The sequence below is a fragment of the Carassius gibelio genome, chromosome B3, assembly GCF_023724105.1.
Source record: "Carassius gibelio isolate Cgi1373 ecotype wild population from Czech Republic chromosome B3, carGib1.2-hapl.c, whole genome shotgun sequence".
NCBI lineage: Eukaryota > Metazoa > Chordata > Actinopteri > Cypriniformes > Cyprinidae > Carassius > Carassius gibelio.
This window is the reverse complement of record NC_068398.1, coordinates 50,492,325-50,513,684: the sequence shown is the minus strand read 5'-3', so window position 1 is coordinate 50,513,684 and position 21,360 is coordinate 50,492,325. Positions and strand designations below refer to the sequence as shown.

The following is a 21,360-nucleotide window of genomic DNA, read 5'->3' as shown; positions in this document are numbered from 1 at the left end:
AATCTTATGTTTTGAGACCTTTTCTACTGTTATAGCGCCACCTATGGTCTGATCTCCATAAAACTTTGCATGCTTGTTAAGAGTCACCTGTTACATGATTTCACGAAGTTTCATAAAGTTTAGAGTTTTCGTTTAGGTTTTATAGGCTTTGGGGTATGTTTGGCCACAACCCTTTTTCTAAATTACCCCTTTACAGCTAACCAAAGGACAAAATTCTACATTTTTTTGATAATTATTGATCTAGAGAGTCCACAGAATATTACTGCAGTGGTTTGGTTCCGATCGGGCAAAAAATCTAGGACTAGTTCGCAAAAGTAGGTTTTTAACATATTTGTGAATAACAATTGAACGATTTGATTGACAGCAATGGTTCTTGAGGCAAAGTTGTGCATTATGAGGAGATCTATCAAATGATATGCATATTGTGTTGATACTTGAAACACCACGTGATTACAGAGCCATAAAACTCGTTAGCGCCAACTAGTGGCCGATTTCTTTCAAAATTCTTACAGACCTTAAGGTTCATGAGTCGAACGTACCCAGCGAGTTTCGTTCCGATCAACATCCGTTAACCCTTTCAAATAGGTGCTTAAAATTGTTTGGCCAATGGCGGCCATGTTTTTTGAGATATGCAAATGTCCTCATAGGTACTTGTGCCCCTTCAGACCAAGACACTGCATATCAATTTTCAAGTCGATCGAGCCAACGGTTGCCTAGTTATAGCCATTTATGTGTTTTTTCTATCTTATTGCGCCCCCAAGTGGAAGAGATGCGCAATTTTTTTTGTTTGACCAAAGATTGAGCTCTTACATATGTGTACCAAGTTTGGTGAAGATATCTCATTCCGTTCAAAAGTTATAGTCAAAATAGCATTTGGCTAACGTTAGCATAGACACTTTTTGGTGTACTGTTTCGCGTAAGAATTGAAATTTCAACTTTTTTTTGATAATTATTGATATTGAGTGTCCAGGGAATATTTCTGAAGTGGTTTGGTTCCGATTGGTTGAAAATCCTAGGACTAGTTCGCAAAAGTAGGTTTCGGACATAGCTCGATTTTGCGAGAAAACGGTGCGTCGTAGAGCAAAAAATGCAGCTGTGCACTTTTGTTCGGACTAACCCAAGGATTGCAACGATGCCTTGTTTTTGAGTCTACGGCTAACGGTTTACGATTTACGGCCAAAATTGTCCAAAATTTTTGTTTTTTGCGCTGTAGCGCCCCCGTTAGGCCGATTGGGCTGAGACTTTAATAAGTTCTCCCCAAAATGAGCTCTACGATCTGTCCAAATTTCAGCTCTCTAGGCCTTACGGTTTGGGCTGCACGTTCAGTTCTAGGGCAGAAGAATAATAATAATTAAAGCTGCAAGCAGCATTTACGGGGTTCAAGCACATTAAGGCCTCTGAGGTGGTCTGAGCCAACCTGGATGTATGGATGACAGTTAAACACATCCAAAACGGAGAATAGGCTGACAGACTGACACACGCACTGAATTTAAATGATTAAACTAGTTTGTAAGAGTTTGGATGTCATTTTCAGGTTTCACTGTAATCACAATGTGGCTAAATTTTAAAAACTGATAAGTCTGTATGAACAAAATGGAAAACTTTAACTCAGTGATATTTAAAATGTTGTAACAGTGTTTTTTTTATTGTTTAGGCATGAATTCATAAATCTTTTCAAAAGTACTGTTTCAATTTGCTGAATCAGCCCATTAGTGGTCTTCCGCTGCCATCTAGTGGTTATAAATTGCATTTACTCAAACAACACTGTTTTTAAACATAACTGTTATAGTGTTATGTTTTTTGCCCAATCTCTCTTAAATTTTGCATGCTTGTTTAGAATGAAATTAGGCTTTATTTTGCACAGTTTTGATAATTTGTGGGCTTTCTGTTTGTATTAATAGGCCTTTGTGTACACTGTGAAAAGAACATATTATACAATCACTGGTTTATAGTTGTCCAAATGCAATTGTAATTATTGACCTTCAGAGTCTATAGAATTGTACTTCAGTGGTTTTATTGATTTTCAGCTTAAAGCCTTGGACTACTTTGCCAAAGTAATTTTTTTAAATAATCTTGAATATTTAATTAACAGCTTTATTGACAACATTGGTCCCAGAAGTTGTTCAGAATGAGGAGATCTATCATATGATATGAAGATCTAGTGTTTATGTGAATATATGAGCATTTTCAGACAATTTGAGGCCATTTACCATGTAAATCTTATGTTTTGAGACCTTTTCTACTGTTATAGCGCCACCTATGGTCCGATCTCCATGAAAATTTGCATGGTTGTTAAGGGTCAGCTGTTACATGTTTTCACCAAGTTTCATAAAGTTTTGAGTTTTCGTTTAGGTTTTATATGCTTTTGGGTATTTTGGTCATGCCCCTTTTCTAATTTAGCCAGTTATAGCTAACCAAAGGACAAAATTAATTTTTTTTTTGATAATTATTGATCTAGAGAGTCCAGAGAAAATTACTGCAGTGGTTTGGTTTCGATCGGGTAAAAAACCTGGGACTAGTTCGTAAAAGTAGCTTTTTGACATATTTGTGAATTGCAATTGAACGATTTGATTGACATCTTCGCTCCTTGAGGCAAAGTTGTTCACAAAGAGGAGATCTATCATATGATATGAAGATCTAGTGTTTGTGTGAATGTATGAACATGTCCTACAAATTGTGATCATTTTCCATTGAAAATGTGTGTTTTTGAGGCTTTTTCAACTGTTATAGCGCCACCTATGGTCCGATCTCCATGAAACTTTGCATGCTTGTTAAGAGTCACGTGTTAAATGTTTTCACCGAGTTTCATAAAGTTTTGAGTTTTCGTTTAGGTTTTATAGGCTTTGGGGTATGTTTGGCCACACCCCTTTTCTAAATTACCCACTTAAAGCTAATCAAACGACAAAATTCAACATTTTTTTGATAATTATTGATCTAGAGAGTCCACAGAATATTACTGCAGTGGTTTGGTTCCGATCGGACAAAAAACCTAGGACTAGTTCGTAAAAGTAGGTTTTTAACATATTTGTGAATAACATTTGAACGATTTGATTGACAGCAATGGTTCTTGAGGCAAAGTTGTGCATTATGAGGAGATCTATCAAATGATATGCATATTGTGTTGATATGTGAAACACCACGTGATTACAGAGCCAATAAACTCGTTAGCGCCAACTAGTGGCCGATTTCTTTCAAAATTCTTACAGACCTTAAGGTTCATGAGTCGAACGCACCCAGCGAGTTTCGTTCCGATCAACATCCGTTAACCCTTTCAAATAGGTGCTTAAAATTGTTTGGCCAATGGCGGCCATGTTTTTTGAGATATGCAAATGTCCTCATAGGTACTTGTGCCCCTTCAGACAAAGACACTGCATACCAATTTTTAGGTCGATCGAGCCAACGGTAGCCTAGTTATAGCCATTTATGTGTTTTTTCTTTTTATAGCGCCCCCAAGTGGCAGAGGTGTGCAATTTTTTTTATTTGACCAAAGTTTTAGGTCTTACAAATGTGTAGCAAGTTTGGTTAAGATATCTTATTTCTTTCACGAGTTATAGCCTGTTGCGTAAAATTGCTCCTCGACTTTCGAACGTTTTGGCATCCCATTACGACAGCGAGTCGAAATTTCAACTTTTTTTTGATAATTATTGATAAACCCTGGCCAGAGAACATTTCTGCAGTGGTTTGGTTCAGATTGGGCGAAAAACCTAGGACTAGTTCGCAAAAGTAGGTTTTGGACATAGGTCAAATTTGCGAAAAAACGAGGCCTCCTAGACCCAAAATCAGAGTGACCGTTTTTAATTTCGCATGACCCACGGATTCCGGAAATGTTAAATTTTTGGCTCTATGATAAGCGGTTTAGGAGTTATTAGCACTAACGCATTTTTGATCACTGTAGCGCCCCCTTTAGGCCGATTGGGGCGAGCCTTTGGATCTGACAAGAAGGCCGGACTTCTACCATCTGACCAAGTTTCAGCTCTCTAGGCCTTACGGTTTGGGCTGCACGATCAGTTTGAGTGGAGAATAATAATAATAATAATAATAATAAAAATCCTAACAGATACAATAGGGTTTCAGCACTGCGTGCTTGAACCCCTAATAATTAAAGCTGCAAGCAGCATTTACGGGGTTCAAGCACGTTAAGGCCTCTGAGGTGGTCTGAGCCAACCTGGATGTATGGATGACAGTTAAACACATCCAAAACGGAGAATAGGCTGACAGACAGACACATGCACTGAAATTAAATGATTAAACTAGTTTTTAAGAGTTTGGATGTCATTTTCAGGTTTCACTGTAATCATAATGTGGCAAAATTTTAAAAACTGATAAGTCTGTATGAACAAAATGGAAAACTTTAACTCAGTGAGATTTAAAATGTTGTGACAGTGTTTTTTTTTTATTGTTTAGGCATGAATGCATAAATCTTTTCAAAAGTACTGTTTAAATTTTCTGAATGAGCCCATTGAGTGGTCTTCCGCTGCCATCTAGTGGTTATGAATTGCATTTACTCAAACAACACTGTTTTTAAACATAACTGTTTTAGTGTTATGTTTTTTGCCCAATCTCTCTTAAATTTTGCATGCTTGTTTAGAATGAAATTAGGCATTATTTTACACAGTTTTGATAATTTGTGGGCTTTCTGTTTGTATTAATAGGCCTTTGTGTACACTGTGAAAAGAACATATTATACAATCACTGGTTTATAGTTGTCCAAATGCAATTGTTCAACATGTTTTGGATAATTATTGACCTTCAGAGTCTAGAGAATTGTACTTCAGTGGATTTATTGATTTTCAGCTTAAAGCCTTGGACTGCTTTGACAAAGTAACTTTTTAAAATAATCTTGAATATTTAATTAACAGCTTTATTGACAACATTGGTCCCAGAAGTTGTTCAGAATGAGGAGATCTATCATTTGATATGAAGATCTAGTGTTTATGTGAATATATGAGCATTTTCAGACAATTTGAGGCCATTTACCATATAAATCTTATGTTTGGAGACCTTTTCTACTGTTATAGCGCCACCTATGGTCCGATCTCCATGAAAAGTTGCATGGTTGTTAAGGGTCAGCTGTTACATGTTTTCACCAAGTTTCATAAAGTTTTGAGTTTTTGTTTAGGTTTTATATGCTTTTGGGTATTTTGGTCACGCCCCTTTTCTAATTTAGCCAGTTATAGCTAACCAAAGGACAAATTATTATTTTTTTTAAATAATTATTGATCTAGAGAGTCCAGAGAAAATTACTGCAGTGGTTTGGTTTCGATCGGGTAAAAAACCTGGGACTAGTTCGCAAAAGTAGCTTTTTGACATATTTGTGAATTGCAATTGAACGATTTGATTGACATCTTCGCTCCTTGAGGCAAAGTTGTTCACAAAGAGGAGATCTATCATATGATATGAAGATCTAGTGTTTGTGTGAATGTATGAACATGTCCTACAAACTGTGATAATTTTCTATTTAAAATGTGTGTTTTTGAGGCTTTTTCAACTGTTATAGCGCCACCTATGATCCGATCTCCATGACATTTTGCATGCAAACGACAAAATTCAACATTTTTTTGATAATTATTGATCTAGAGAGTCCACAGAATATTACTGCAGTGGTTTGGTTCCGATCGGGCAAAAAACCTAGGACTAGTTCGCAAAAGTAGGTCTTTAACATATATGTGAATAACAATTGAACGATTTGATTGACAGCAATGGTTCTTGAGGCAAAGTTGTGCATTATGAGGAGATCTATCAAATGATATGCATATTGTGTTGATAAGTGAAACACCACGTGATTACAGAGCCAATAAACTCGTTAGCGCCAACTACTGGCCGATTTCTTTCAAAATTCTTACAGACCTTAAGGTTCATGAGTCGAACGTACCCAGCGAGTTTCGTTCCGATCAACATCCGTTAACCCTTTCAAATAGGTGCTTAAAATTGTTTGGCCAATGGTGGCCATGTTTTTTGAGATATGCAAATGTCCTCATAGGTACTTGTGCCCCTTCAGACCAAGACATTGCATACCAATTTTCAAGTCGATCGAGCCAACGGTTGCCTAGTTATATCCATTTATGTGTTTTTTCTATCTTATTGCGCCCCCAAGTGGAAGAGATGCGCAATTTTTTTTGTTTGACCAAAGATTGAGCTCATACATATGTGTACCAAGTTTGGTGAAGATATCTCATTCCGTTCAAGAGTTAAAGTCAAAATAGCATTTGGCTAACGTTACTATAGGTGCTTTTTGGCATACTGTTTCGTGTAAGAATTGAAATTTCAACTTTTTTTTGATAATTATTGATATTGAGTGTCCAGGGAATATTTCTGAAGTGGTTTGGTTCCGATTGGTTGAAAATCCTAGGACTAGTTCGCAAAAGTAGGTTTCGGACATAGCTTGATTTTGCGAGAAAACGGTGCGTCGTAGAGCAAAAAATGCAGTTGTGCACTTTTGTTCAGACTAACCCAAGGATTGCAACGATGCCTTGTTTTTGAGTCTACGGCTAACGGTTTACGATCTGCGGCCAAAAATGTCCAAAATTTTTGTTTTTTGCACTGTAGCGCCCCCGTTAGGCCGATTGGGCTGAGACTTTGATAAGTTCTCCCCAAAATGAGTTCTACGATCTGTCCAAATTTCAGCTCTCTAGGCCTTACGGTTTGGGCTGCACGTTCAGTTCTAGGGCAGAAGAATAATAATAATAATAAAAATCCTAACAATTACAATAGGGTTTCAGCAATGCGTGCTTGAACCCCTAATAATTAAAGCTGCAAGCAGCATTTTACGGGGTTCAAGCATTTAAGGCCTCTGAGGTGGTCTTGGCTAACCTGGATGCATGGATGACAGTTAAAGACATCCAAAATGAAGAATAGGCTGGCAGACAGACACAAACACTGAAATTAAATGATTAAACTAGTTTTTATCAGTTTAGATGTCATTTTCAGGTTAAACTGTAATCACAATGTGGCAAAATTGTAAAAACTGATATATCTGTATGAACAAAATGGAAAACATTGACTCAATGAGATTTAAAATGTTATAACAGTTAATTTTTTTTATGTTTTGGCATGAATTAATGAATCCTTTCAACAGTACTGTTCAACTTTGCTGAATGAGCCCATTAGTGGTCTCCCGCTGCCATCTAGTGGTTCTAAATTGCATTTACTCAAGCAACACTGTGTTTTTAAATATAACTGTTATAGTGTTGTTATTTTTTTTGACCAATCTCTCTTAAATTTTGCATGCTTGTTTAGAATGAAATTATGCATTATTTTACACAGTTTTGATAATTTGTGGGCTTTCTGTTTGTATTAATAGGCCTTAGTGTACACTATGCAAATAACATATTATAAAATTACTGGTTTATAGTTGTCCAAATGCAACTGTTCAACATGTTTTTGATAATTATTGACCTTCAGAGTCTAGAGAATTGTACTTCAGTGGTTTTATTGATTTTCAGATTATACCCTATCACTAGTTTGCCAAAGTAACTTTTTGAAATAATCTTGAATATTTAATTAACAGCTTTATTGACAACATTGGTCCCAGAGGCAAAGTTGTTCAGAATGAGGAGATCTATCATATGATATGAAGATCTAGTGTTTTTGAGTGAATATATGAGCATTTTCAAACAATTTGAGGCCATTTACCATATAAATCTTGTGTTTTGAGACCTTTTCTACTGTTATAGCGCCACCTATGGTGCGATCTCCATGAAACTTTGCATGCTTGTTAAGAGTTACCTGTTACATGTTCTCACCACGTTTCATAAAGTTTTGAGTTTTCGTTTAGGTTTTATAGGCTTTGGGGTATGTTTGGCCACACCCCTTATCTTAATTACCCATTTAACGCTAACCAAAGTACAAAATTGAAAATTTTTTTGATAATTATTGATCTAGACAGTCCACAGAATATTACTGCAGTGGTTTGGTTCCGATCGGACAAAAAACCTAGGACTAGTTCGCAAAAGTAGTTTTTTAACATATTTGTGAATAACAATTGAACGATTTGATTGACAGCAATGGTTCTTGAGGCAAAGTTGTGCATTATGAGGAGATCTATCAAATGATATGCATATTGTGTTGATATGTGAAACACCACGTGATTACAGAGCCATAAAACTCGTTAGCGCCAACTAGTGGCCGATTTCTTTCAAAATTCTTACAGACCTTAAGGTTCATGAGTCGAACGTACCCAGCGAGTTTCGTTCCGAACAACATCCGTTAACCCTTTCAAATAGGTGCTTAAAATTGTTTGGCCAATGGCAGCCATGTTTTTTGAGATATGCAAATGTCCTCATAGGTACTTGTGCCCCTTCAGACCAAGACACTGCATACCAATTTTCAAGTCGATCGAGCCAACGGTTGCCTAGTTATAGCCATTTATGTGTTTTTTAAATCTTATTGCGCCCCCAAGTGGCAGAGATGCGCAATTTTTTTTTATTTGACCAAAGATTGAGCTCATACATATGTGTACCAAGTTTGGTCAAGATATCTCATTCCGTTCAAGAGTTATAGTCAAAATAGCATTTGGCTAACGTTAGCATAGACGCTTTTTGGCGTACTGTTTCGCGTAAGAATCGAAATTTCAACTTTTTTTTGATAATTATTTATATTGAGTGTCCAGGGAATATTTCTGCAGTGGTTTCGTTCCGATTGGTTGAAAATCCTAGGACTAGTTCGCAAAAGTAGGTTTCGGATATAGCTCGATTTTGCGAGAAAACGGTGCGTCGTAGAGCAAAAAATGCAGTTGTGCACTTTTGTTCGGGCTAACCCAAGGATTGCAACGATGCCTTGTTTTTGAGTCTACGGCTAACGGTTTACGACCTGCGGCCAAAAATGTCAAAAATTTTAGTTTTTTGCGCTGTAGCGCCCCCGTTAGGCCGATTGGGCCGGTTCTTTGTATCTGAGTAGCGAGCAAGACTACTACCATCTGACCAAGTTTCAGCTCTCTAGGCCTTACGGTTTGGGCTGCACGTTCAGTTTTAAGGCGGAAAAATAATAATAATAATAAAAATCTTAACAATTACAATAGGGTTTCAGCACTGCGTGCTTGAACCCCTAATTAAAGCTGCAAGCAGCATTTTACCGGGGTTCAAGCACATTAAGGCCTCTGAGGTGGTCTCGGCCAACCTGGATGTATGGATGACAGTTAAACACATCCAAAATGGAGAACAGGCTGGCAGACAGACACAAACACTGAAATTAAATGATTAGACTAATATATTAATTCTCTATAAGCATGTGCACACACACACACACACACACAAAGACAAAGACACACATTTACATGCACACACATTTTGTTGCAGATATAGGTATTTGAAATAAGTGATAGGTGACAATAAACGTATTGCAAGTCTTCTCTTTTTAAGAGTTTAGATGTCATTTTCAGGTTAAACTGTAATCATAATGTGGCAAAATTGTAAAAACTGATATATCTGTATGAACAAAATGGAAAACATTGACTCAATGAGATTTAAAATGTTATAACAGTTAATTTTTTAATGCTTTGGCATGAAATCATGAATCCTTTCAACAGTACTGTTCAACTTTACTGAATGAGCACATTAGTGGTCTTCAGCTACCATCTAGTGGTTATAAATTGCATTTACTCAAGCAACACTGGGTTTTTAAACATAACTGTTATTGTGTTTTTTTTTTTTTTTTTTGCCCAATCTCTCTTACAATTTGCATGCTTGTTTAGAATGAAAATATTCATTATTTTACACAGTTTTGATAATGTGTGTACTTTCTGTTTGTATTAATAGGCCTTTGTGTACATTATGCAAATAACATATTATAAAATTACTGGTTTATAGTTGTCTAAATGCAATTGTTCAACATGTTTTTGATAATTATTGACCTTCAGAGTCTAGAGAATTGTACTTCAGTGGTTTTATTGATTTTCAGCTTATACCTTATAACTAGTTTGCCAAAGTAACTTTTTAAAATAATCTTGAATATTTAATTAACAGCTTTATTGACAACATTGGTCCCAGAGGCAAAGTTGTTCAGAATGAGGAGATCTATCATATGATGTGAAGATGTAGTGTTTTTGAGTGAATATATGAGCATTTTCAAACAATTTGAGGCCATTTACCATATAAATCTTGTGTTTTGAGACCTTTTCTACTGTTATAGCGCCACCTATGGTCTGATCTCCATTAAACTTTGCATGCTTGTTAAGAGTCACCTGTTACATGATTTCATTGAGTTTCATAAAGTTTTGAGTTTTCGTTTAGGTTTTATAGGCTTTGAGGTATGTTTGGCCACACCCCTTTTTCTATATTACCCCTTTACAGCTAACCACAGGACAAAATTCAACATGTTTTTAATAATTATTGATCTAGAGAGTCCACAGAATATTACTGCAGTGGTTTGGTTCCGATCGGACAAAAAACCTAGGACTAGTTCGCAAAAGTAGGTTTTTAACATATTTGTGAATAACAATTGAACAAATTGATTGACAGCAATGGTTCTTGAGGCAAAGTTGTGCATTATGAGGAGATCTATCAAATGATATGCATATTGTGTTGATATGTGAAACACCACGTGATTACAGAGCCATAAAACTCGTTAGCGCCAACTAGTGGCCGATTTCTTTCAAAATTCTTACAGACCTTAAGGTTCATGAGTCGAACGTACCCAGCGAGTTTCGTTCCGATCAACATCCGTTAACCCTTTCAAATAGGTGCTTAAATTTGTTTGGCCAATGGCGGCCATGTTTTTTGAGATATGCAAATGTCCTCATAGGTACTTGTGCCCCTTCAGACCAAGACACTGCATACCAATTTTCAAGTCGATCGAGCAAACGGTTGCCTAGTTATAGCCATTTATGTGTTTTTTAAATCTTATTGCGCCCCCAAGTGGCAGAGCTGCGCAATTTTTTTTATTTTACCAAAGATTGAGCTCATACATATGTGTACCAATTTTGGTGAAGATATCTCATTCCGTTCAAGAGTTATAGTCAAAATAGCATTTGGCTAACGTTAGCATAGACGCTTTTTGGTGTACTGTTTCGCGTAAGAATTGAAATTTCAACTTTTTTTTGATAATTATTGATATTGAGTGTCCAGGGAATATTTATGAATTGGTTTGGTTCTGATTGGTTGAAAATCCTAGGACTAGTTCGCAAAAGTAGGTTTCGGATATAGCTCGATTTTGCGAGAAAACGGTGCGTCGTAGACCCCAAAAAGGCGCTGTACACTTTTGTTCGGGCTAACCCAAGGATTGCAACAATGCCATGTTTTTGAGTCTACGGCTAACGGTTTACGATTTACGGCCAAAAATGTCCAAAATTTTAGTTTTTTGCGCTGTAGCGCCCCCGTTAGGCCGATTGGGTCGAGACTCGGTATCTGACAAGAAGGCCGGACTACTACATTCTGACCAAATTTCAGCTTTCTAGGCCTTACGGTTTGGGCTGCACGAACAGTTTGAGTGGAGAATAATAATAATAATAATAATAATTAAAGCTGCAAGCAGCATTTTACGGGGTTCAAGCATTTAAGGCCTCTGAGGTGGTCTTGGCTAACCTGGATGCATGGATGACAGTTAAAGACATCCAAAATGAAGAATAGGCTGGCAGACAGACACAAACACTGAAATTAAATGATTAAACTAGTTTTTAACAGTTTAGATGTCATTTTCAGGTTAAACTGTAATCACAATGTGGCAAAATTGTAAAAACTGATATATCTGTATGAACAAAATGGAAAACATTGACTCAATGAGATTTAAAATGTTATAACAGTTAATTTTTTTTATGTTTTGGCATGAATTAATGAATCCTTTCAACAGTACTGTTCAACTTTGCTGAATGAGCCCATTAGTGGTCTCCCGCTGCCATCTAGTGGTTCTAAATTGCATTTACTCAAGCAACACTGTGTTTTTAAATATAACTGTTATAGTGTTGTTATTTTTTTTGACCAATCTCTCTTAAATTTTGCATGCTTGTTTAGAATGAAATTATGCATTATTTTACACAGTTTTGATAATTTGTGGGCTTTCTGTTTGTATTAATAGGCCTTAGTGTACACTATGCAAATAACATATTATAAAATTACTGGTTTATAGTTGTCCAAATGCAACTGTTCAACATGTTTTTGATAATTATTGACCTTCAGAGTCTAGAGAATTGTACTTCAGTGGTTTTATTGATTTTCAGCTTATACCCTATCACTAGTTTGCCAAAGTAACTTTTTGAAATAATCTTGAATATTTAATTAACAGCTTTATTGACAACATTGGTCCCAGAGGCAAAGTTGTTCAGAATGAGGAGATCTATCATATGATATGAAGATCTAGTGTTTTTGAGTGAATATATGAGCATTTTCAAACAATTTGAGGCCATTTACCATATAAATCTTGTGTTTTGAGACCTTTTCTACTGTTATAGCGCCACCTATGGTGCGATCTCCATGAAACTTTGCATGCTTGTTAAGAGTTACCTGTTACATGTTCTCACCACGTTTCATAAAGTTTTGAGTTTTCGTTTAGGTTTTATAGGCTTTGGGGTATGTTTGGCCACACCCCTTTTCTTAATTACCCATTTAACGCTAACCAAAGTACAAAATTGAACATTTTTTTGATAATTATTGATCTAGACAGTCCACAGAATATTACTGCAGTGGTTTGGTTCCGATCGGACAAAAAACCTAGGACTAGTTCGCAAAAGTAGTTTTTTAACATATTTGTGAATAACAATTGAACGATTTGATTGACAGCAATGGTTCTTGAGGCAAAGTTGTGCATTATGAGGAGATCTATCAAATGATATGCATATTGTGTTGATATGTGAAACACCACGTGATTACAGAGCCATAAAACTCGTTAGCGCCAACTAGTGGCCGATTTCTTTCAAAATTCTTACAGACCTTAAGGTTCATGAGTCGAACGTACCCAGCGAGTTTCGTTCCGAACAACATCCGTTAACCCTTTCAAATAGGTGCTTAAAATTGTTTGGCCAATGGCAGCCATGTTTTTTGAGATATGCAAATGTCCTCATAGGTACTTGTGCCCCTTCAGACCAAGACACTGCATACCAATTTTCAAGTCGATCGAGCCAACGGTTGCCTAGTTATAGCCATTTATGTGTTTTTTAAATCTTATTGCGCCCCCAAGTGGCAGAGATGCGCAATTTTTTTTATTTGACCAAAGATTGAGCTCATACATATGTGTACCAAGTTTGGTCAAGATATCTCATTCCGTTCAAGAGTTATAGTCAAAATAACATTTGGCTAACGTTAGCATAGACGCTTTTTGGCGTACTGTTTCGCGTAAGAATCGAAATTTCAACTTTTTTTTTGATAATTATTTATATTGAGTGTCCAGGGAATATTTCTGCAGTGGTTTCGTTCCGATTGGTTGAAAATCCTAGGACTAGTTCGCAAAAGTAGGTTTCGGATATAGCTCGATTTTGCGAGAAAACGGTGCGTCGTAGAGCAAAAAATGCAGCTGTGCACTTTTGTTCGGGCTAACCCAAGGATTGCAACGATGCCTTGTTTTTGAGTCTACGGCTAACGGTTTACGACCTGCGGCCAAAAATGTCAAAAATTTTAGTTTTTTGCGCTGTAGCGCCCCCGTTAGGCCGATTGGGCCGGTTCTTTGTATCTGAGTAGCGAGCAAGACTACTACCATCTGACCAAGTTTCAGCTCTCTAGGCCTTACGGTTTGGGCTGCACGTTCAGTTTTAAGGCGGAAAAATAATAATAATAATAAAAATCTTAACAATTACAATAGGGTTTCAGCACTGCGTGCTTGAACCCCTAATAATTAAAGCTGCAAGAAGCATTTTACCGGGGTTCAAGCATTTAAGGCATCTGAGGTGGTCAGAGCCAACCTGGATGCATGGATGACATTTAAACACATCCAAAATGGAGAACAGGTTAACAGACAGACACACACACTGAAAGTAAATGATTAGACTAATATATGTATACTCTATAAGCATATGCACACACACACACACACACAAAGACACACATATACATGCACAAACATATTGTTGCAGATATAGGTATTTGAAATAAGTGATTGGTGACATAAAATTATTGCAAGTCTTCTCTTTTTCAGAGTTTAGATGTCATTTTCAGGTTAAACTGTAAACATAATGTGGCAAAATTGTAAAAACTGATACATCTGTATAAACAAAATGGAAAACATCAAGTCAATGAGATTTAAAATGTTATAACAGTTAATTTATTAATGTTTTGGCAAGAATTCATGAAAACAGTACTGTTTAACTAGCTGAATGAGCCCATTAGTGGTCTTCCGCTGCCATCTAGTGGTTATAAATTGCATTTACTCAAACAACACTGTGTTTTAAAACATAACTGTTATAGTGTTGTAATTTTTTTTTACCCAATCTCTCTTAAATTTTGCATGCTTGTTTAGAATGAAATCATGCATTATTTTACACAGTTTTGATAATTTGTGGGCTTTCTGTTTGTATAAATAGGCCTTTGTGTACACTATGCAAATAACATATTATAAAATTATTGGTTTATAGTTGCCCAAATGCAATTGTTCAACATGTTTTTGATAATTATTGACCTTCAGAGTCTAGAGAATTGTACTTCAGTGGTTTTATTGATTTTCAGCTTAAACCGTATCACAAGTATGCCAAAGTAACTTTTTAAAATAATCTTGAATATTTAATTAACAGCTTTATTGACAACATTGGTGCCAGAGGCAAAGTTGTTCAGAATGAGGAGATTTATCATATGATATGAAGATTTAGTGTTTTTGAGTGAATATATGAGCATTTTCAAACAATTTGAGGCCATTTACCATATAAATCTTGTGTTTTGAGACATTTTCTACTGTTATAGCGCCACCTATGGTCTGATCTCCATGAAACTTTGCATGCTTGTTAAGAGTCACCTGTTACATGATTTCACTGAGTTTCATAAAGTTTTGAGTTTTCCTTTACGTTTTATAGGCTTTGGGGTATGTTTGGCCACACCCCTTTTTCTAAATTACCCCGTTGCAGCTAACCAAAGGACAAAATTCAACATTTTTTTAATAATTATTGATCTAGAGAGTCCACAGAATATTACTGCAGTGGTTTGGTTCCGATCGGGCAAAAAACCTAGGACTAGTTCGCAAAAGTAGTTTTTTAACATATTTGTGAATAACAACTGAACGATTTGATTGACAGCAATGGTTCTTGAGGCAAAGTTGTGCGTTACGAGGAGATCTATCAAATGATATGCATATTGTGTTGATATGTGAAACACCACGTGATTACAGAGCCATAAAACTCGTTAGCGCCAACTAGTGGCCGATTTCTTTCAAAATTCTTACAGACCTTAAAGTTCATGAGTCGAACGTACCCAGCGAGTTTCGTTCCGATCAACATCCGTTAACCCTTTCAAATAGGTGCTTAAATTTGTTTGGCCAATGGCGGCCATGTTTTTGGAGATATGCAAATATCCTCATAGGTACTTGTGCCCCTTCAGACCTAGACACTGCATACTGATTTTCAAGTCGATCGAGCCAACGGTTGCATAGTTATAGCAATTTATGTGTTTTTTCTATCTTATAGCGCCCCCAAGTGGCAGAGATGCGCAATTTTTTTGATTTCACCAAAGATTGAGCTCATACATATGTGTACCGAGTTTGGTGAAGATATCTCATTCCGTTCAAGAGTTATAGTCAAAATAGCATTTGGCTAACGTTAGCATAGACGCTTTTTGGTGTACTGTTTCGCGTAAGAATTGAAATTTCAACTTTTTTTTAATAATTATTGATATTGAGTGTCCAGGGAATATTTCTGAAGTGGTTTGGTTCTGATTGGTTGAAAATCCTAGGACTAGTTCGCAAAAGTAGGTTTCGGATATAGCTCGATTTTGCGAGAAAACGGTGCGTCGTAGACCCCAAAAAGGCGCCGTACACTTTTGTTCGGGATAACCCAAGGATTGCAACAATGCCATGTTTTTGAGTCTACGGCTAACGGTATACGATTTACGGCCAAAAATGTCCAAAATTTTTGTTTTTTGCGCTGTAGCGCCCCCGTTTGGCCGATTGGGCTAAGACTTTGATAAGTTCTCCCCAAATTGAGCTCTACGATCTGTCCAAATTTCAGCTCTCTAGGCCTTACGGTTTGGGCTGCACGTTCAGTTTTACGGCGGAAGAATAATAATAATAATAATAATTAAAGCTGCAAGCAGCATTTTACCGGGGTTCAAGCATTTAAGGCATCTGAGGTGGTCAGAGCCAACCTGGATGCACTGATGACATTTAAAGACATCCAAAATGGAGAACAGGCTATCAGACAGACACTAACACAGAAAGTAAATGATTAGAGTAATATATGTATACATAAGCATATGCACACACACACACACACACACACACAAAAACACACATATACATGCACACACATTTTGTTGCAGATATAGGTATTTGAAATAAGTGATAGGTGACATAAAATTATTGCAAGTCTTCTCTTTTTCAGAGTTTAGATGTCATTTTCAGGTTAAACTGTAATCATAATGTGGCAAAATTGTAAAAACTGATACATCTGTATGAACAAAATGGAAAACATCAATTCAATGATATTTAAAATGTTATAACAGTTAATTTATTAATGTTTTGGCATGAATTCATGAAAACAGTACTGTTTAACTAGCTGAATGAGCCCATTAGTGGTCTCCCGCTGCCATCTAGTGGTTATAAATTGCATTTACTCAAGCAACACTGTGTTTTTAAATATAACTGTTATAGTGTTGTTGTTTTTTTTTTGCCCAATCTCTCTTAAATTTTGCATGCTTGTTTAGAATGAAATTATGCATTATTTTACACAGTTTTGATAATTTGTGGGCTTTCTGTTTGTATTAATAGGCCTTTGTGTACACTATGCAAATAACATATTATAAAATTACTGGTTTATAGTTGTCCAAATGCAACTGTTCAACATGTTTTTGATAATTATTGACCTTCAGAGTCTAGAGAATTGTACTTCAGTGGTTTTATTGATTTTCATCTGAAACCCTATCACTAGTATGCCAAAGTAACTTTTTGAAATAATCTTGAATATTTAATTAACAGCTTTATTGACAACATTGGTCCCAGAGGCAAAGTTGTTCAGAATGAGGAGGTCTATCATATGATATGAAGATCTAGTGTTTTTGAGTGAATATAATGAGCCTTTTCAAACAATTTGAGGCCATTTACCATATAAATCTTGTGTTTTGAGACCTTTTCTACTGTTATAGCGCCTCCTATGGTCCGATCTCCATGAAACTTTGCATGCTTGTTAAGAGTCACCTGATACATGTTTTCCCGAAGTTTCATAAAGTTTAGAGTTTTCGTTTAGGTTTTATAGGCTTTGGGGTATGTTTGGCCACACCCCTTTTCTTAATTACCCCTTTAACGCTAACCAAAGTACAAAATTCAACATTTTTTTGATAATTATTGATCTAGAGAGTCCACAGATTATTACTGCAGTGGTTTGGTTCCGATCGGGTAAAAAACCTAAGACTAGTTCGCAAAAGTAGGTTTTTTACATAGTTGTGAATAATTAATGAACGGTTTGATTGACAGCAATGGTTCTTGAGACAAAGTTGTGCATTATGAGGAGATCTATCAAATGATATGCATATTGTGTTGATATGTGAAACACCACGTGATTACAGAGCCATAAAACTCGTTAGCGCCAACTAGTGTCCGATTTCTTTCAAAATTCTTACAGACCTTAAGGTTCATGAGTCGAACGTACCCAGTGAGTTTCGTTCCGATCAACATCCGTTAACCCTTTCAAATAGGTGCTTAAAATTGTTTGGCCAATGGCGGCCATGTTTTTTGAGATATGCAAATGTCCTCATAGGTACTTGTGCCCCTTCAGGCCAAGACACTGCATACCAATTTTCAAGTCGATCGAGCCAACGGTTGCCTAGTTATAGACATTTATGTGTTTTTTCTATCTTATTGCGCCCCCAAGTGGCAGAGATGCGCAATTTTTTTTATTTGACCAAAGATTGAGCTCATACATATGTGTACCATGTTTGGTGAAGATATCTCATTTCATCCATGAGTTATAGCCTGTTGCGTAAAATTGGTCCTCGACTTTCGAATGTTTTGGCATCCCATTACGACAGTGAGTCGAAATTTCTACTTTTTTTTGATAATTATTGATATTCACTGGACAGAGAACATTTCTGCAGTGGTTTGGTTCAGATTGGGCGAAAAACCTAGGACAAGTTCGCAAAAGTAGGTTTTGGACATACGTCAAATTTGCGAAAAAACGAGGCCTCCTAGACCCAAAATCAGAGTGACCGTTTTTAATTTCGCATGACCCACGGATTCCAGAAATGTTAAATTTTTGGCTCTATCACAAGCGGTTTAGGAGCTATTAGCAAAAACGCATTTTTGATCACTGTCGCGCCCCCCACTGGCCGATTGGGCCGGATCTTTGCGCCTGAGTAGCGAGCAAGACTACTACCTTTTGACCAAGTTTCAGCTCTCTAGGCCTTACGGTTTGGGCTGCCCGTTCAGTTTTAAGGCGGAAAAATAATAATAATAATAATAATTAAAGCTGCAAGCAGCATTTACCGGGGTTCAAGCACATTAAGGCCTCCGAGGTGGTCTGAGCCAACCTGGATGCATGGATGACAGTTAAACACATCCAAAATGGAGAACAGGCTAACAGACAGACACACACACTGAAAGTAAATGATTAGACTAATATATGTATACTCTATAAGCATATGCTCACACACACACACACACACACACACACACACACACACAAACAAAGACACACATATACATGCACAAACATTTTGTTGCAGATATAGGTATTTGAAATAAGTGATAGGTGATAATAAACTTATTGCAAGTCTTTTCTTTTTAAGAGTTTAGATGTCATTTTCAGGTTAAACTGTAATCATAATGTGGCAAAATTTAAAAAACTGATATATCTGTATGAACAAAATGGAAAACATTGACTCAATGAGATTTAAAATGTTATAACAGTTCATTTTTTAATGTTTTGGCATGAATTCATGAATCCTTTCAACAGTACTGTTCAACTTTACTGAATGAGACCATTAGTGGTCTTCCGCTGCCATCTAGTGGTTATAAATTGCATTTACTCCAACAACACTGTGTTTTTAAACATAACTGTTATAGTGTTTTTTTTTTTTTGCCCAATCTCTCTTAAATTTTGCATGCTTGTTTAGAATGAAATTATGCATTATTTTACACAGTTTTGATAATTTGTGGGCTTTCTGATTGTATTAATAGGCCTTTGTGTGCACTATGAAAAGAACATATTATAAAATGACTGGTTTATAGTTACCCAAATGCAATTGTTCAACATGTTTTTGATAATTATTGACCTTCAGAGTCTAGAGAATTGTACTTCAGTGGTTTTATTGATTTTCATCTTAAACTGTATCACAAGTATGCCAAAGTAACTTTTTTAAATAATCTTGAATATTTAATTAACAGCTTTATTGACAACATTGGTCCCAGAGGCAAACTTGTTCAGAATGAGGAGATATATCATATGATATGAAGATTTGGTGTTTTTGAGTGAATATATGAGCATTTTCAAACAATTTGAGGCCATTTACCATTGAAATCTTGTGTTTTGAGACCTTTTCTACTGTTATAGCGCCACCTATGGTCTGATCTCCATGAAACTTTGCATGCTTGTTAAGAGTAACCTGTTACATGATTTCACTGAGTTTCATAAAGTTTTGAGTTTTCGTTTAGGTTTTATAGGCTTTGGGGTATGTTTGGCCACACCCCTTTTTCTATATTACCCCCTTACAGCTAACCAAAGGACAAAATTCAACATTTTTTTAATAATTATTGATCTACAGAGTCCACAGAATATTACTGCAGTGGTTTGGTTCCGATCGGGCAAAAAACCTAGGACTAGTTCGCAAAAGTAGGTTTTTAACATATTTGTGAATAACAATTGAACGATTTGATTGACAGCAATGGTTCTTGAGGCAAAGTTGTGCATTACGAGGAGATCTATCAAATGATATGCATATTGTGTTGATATGTGAAACACCACGTGATTACAGAGCCATAAAACTCGTTAGCGCCAACTAGTGGCCGATTTCTTTCAAAATTCTTACAGACCTTAAGGTTCATGAGTCGAACGTACCCAGCGAGTTTCGTTCCGATCAACATCCGTTAACCCTTTCAAATAGGGGCTTAAATTTGTTTGGTCAATGGCGGCCATGTTTTTTGAGATATGCAAATGTCCTCATAGGTACTTGTGCCCCCTCAGACCAAGACACTGCATACCGATTTTCAAGTCGATCGAACCAACGGTTGCCTAGTTATAGCAATTAATGTGTTTTTTCTATCTTATAGCACCCCCAAGTGGCAGAGATGCGCAATTTTTTTGATTTGACCAAAGATTGAGCTCATACATATGTGTACCGAGTTTGGTGAAGATATCTCATTCCGTTCAAGAGTTATAGTTAAAATAGCATTTGGCTAACGTTAGCATAGACGCTTTTTGGCGTACTGTTTCGCGTAAGAATTGAAATTTCAACTTTTTTTTGATAATTATTGATATTGAGTGTCCAGGGAATATTTATGAAGTGGTTTGGTTCTGATTGGTTGAAAATCCTAGGACTAGTTCGCAAAAGTAGGTTTCGGATATAGCTCGATTTTGCGAGAAAACGGTGCGTCGTAGACCCCAAAAAGGCGCCGTGCACTTTTGTTCGGGCTAACCCAAGGATTGCAACAATGCCATGTTTTTGAGTCTACGGCTAACGGTATACGATTTACGGCCAAAAATGTCCAAAATTTTTGCTTTTTGCGCTGTAGCGCCCCCGTTAGGCCGATTGGGCTGAGACTTTGATAAGTTCTCCCCAAATTGAGCTCTACGATCTGTCCAAATTTCAGCTCTCTAGGCCTTACGGTTTGGGCTGCACGTTCAGTTCTAGGGCAGAATAATAATAATAATAATAATAATAAAAATCCTAACAATTACAATAGGGTTTCAGCACTGCGTGCTTGAACCCCTAAAAATCCTAACAATTACAATAGGGTTTCAGCACTGCGTGCTTGAACCCCTAATAAAAATCCTAACAATTACAAGAGGGTTTCAGCACTGCGTGCTTGAACCCCTAATTAAAGCTGCAAGCAGCATTTACGGGGTTCAAGCACTTAAGGCATCTTAGGTGGTCAGAGCCAACCTGGACGTATATGGATGGCCGTTAAACACATCCAAAATGGAGAATAGGCTAACAGACAGACACACACACTGAAATTAAATGATTAAACTCGTTTTTAAGATTTTAGATGTCATTTTCAGGTTTCACTGTAATCATAATGTGGCAAAATTTTAAAAACTGATATGTCTGAATGAACAAAATGGAAAACTTTAACTCAATGAGATTTGAA

General features: G+C 36.5%; 2 long non-coding RNA genes across 2 annotated transcripts in view; one reads left to right on the top strand and one right to left on the bottom strand.

Moving 5' to 3' along the window:
- Window positions 1–21,360, bottom strand: part of LOC127952456 (uncharacterized) — a 43,149-nt gene that overhangs the window by 7,450 nt on the left and 14,339 nt on the right. The gene's annotated exons all lie outside the window — the stretch shown is intronic.
- The window catches only part of LOC127952453 (uncharacterized), a 61,063-nt gene continuing 47,540 nt past the window's right edge, over window positions 7,838–21,360 (top strand). Inside the window, exon 1 of the long non-coding RNA XR_008152952.1 lies at window positions 7,838–8,452. This is a non-coding gene — a long non-coding RNA (uncharacterized LOC127952453). The remainder of the gene's footprint in view (window positions 8,453–21,360) is intronic.